Source organism: Otolemur garnettii, unplaced genomic scaffold (genome assembly GCF_000181295.1).
Source record: "Otolemur garnettii isolate 467f Iridium unplaced genomic scaffold, OtoGar3 scaffold00034, whole genome shotgun sequence".
In the NCBI taxonomy this organism is placed as follows: domain Eukaryota; kingdom Metazoa; phylum Chordata; class Mammalia; order Primates; family Galagidae; genus Otolemur; species Otolemur garnettii.
In genome coordinates, this window is record NW_003852429.1 from 9,206,778 (window position 1) to 9,208,077 (window position 1,300).

General features: G+C 45.2%; 1 pseudogene; it reads right to left on the bottom strand.

The window, feature by feature from the left end:
- The window catches only part of LOC100950296, a 17,226-nt pseudogene extending 16,704 nt beyond the window's left edge, over positions 1-522 (bottom strand).
- Between the last annotated feature and the right edge of the window lie 778 nt (positions 523-1,300).

Here is a 1,300-nt window from a genome sequence, read left to right on the forward strand (position 1 = left end):
GACTCCCTTTTTCGCTGCATCAGGCTTTCCTTTAGCTCGGTATGCAGCAATATCCTTTTCATATTTTTCCTTCAGCTTTGCAGCCTTCTTTTCATCAGGCTGCTTGTCACCCCCAGCAGTGTTACTCCACATCTCTCCCAGCTTCTTTGCAACATCACCAATGGATAAGCTGGGATGTTCTCCTTTGATTTTTGGGGGCGATACTCAGAACAAGAAAAAGGTCGAAGGAGGCCTCTTGGGTGCATTGGGATCCTTGAACTCCTTTTTTGTTTCCCCTTTAGGAGGGATATAGGTTTTCATTTCTCTTTCATAACGGGCCTTGTCCGCCTTTACCATATCTTCAAATTTTCCTTTCTCTTTAGCAGACATGGTCTTCCACCTCTCTGAGCACTTCTTAGAAAGCTCTGAGAAGTTGACTGAAGCATCTGGGTGCTTCTTCTTGTGCTCCTCCTGACAAGTTTGCACAACAAATGCATATGATGACATTTTGCCTCTCAGTTTCTTAGGATCTCCTTTGCCCATGTTTAGTTATTTTTCCTCAGCGAGGCACAGAGTCGCCCAGTGACTGTCCAGCTCTCACTTGCCCTGGCACTGTCTCTATGGAGCTCAATGTACTGCAATGGCTGTCAGGAGTCTTGCTCTTGCTCAGGCTGGTCTCAAACTCCTGAGCTCAGGCGATGCCTGCCTGGGCTATTTTGGGATTACAGGTATAAGCCACCACATACAGCCTGGACCTACCCTTTTAAAAAACAAAGCCAGGAGGCGCCTATAGCTCACAGGGTAGGGCGCCAGCCACATGCACCAGGGTTGGTGGATTTGAACGTAGCCCAGGCTGCTTAAAAAAAAAAAGCCAGGCATTGAGGCAGGCGCCTATAGTCCCAGCTACATGGGAGGCTGAGGCGAGAGAATCTCTTGAGCCCAAAAGTTTGAGGTTGCTGTGAGCTGTGATGCCATGGTACTCTACCAAGAAGGGCAACAAAGGGAGACTCAGTCTCAATTAAAAAAAAAAAGCCAGACACAGGATCCATCCCCAAAAGGAAATGCCAACAACATAGACTCTCCTTATTTCTCAAAAGAAAAAAACAATTTCCTTTTACTGTTTAGTCTAATAAGCAGGAGACTGGGAAGATCTGGCTTCATCCTCTGCATTATGATGTTGGGAAAAATCCTGCAGGAACTTTGAGCCATCAAAAGCAAAAAAAAAAAAATCCCAGAAAAACAAGTTTGGGTTGAGCTGTAACTAAAAATTTCTTTAATTTGTGGCTATTTGAATGGACGTCATTTCATATTCTCTTAGCCT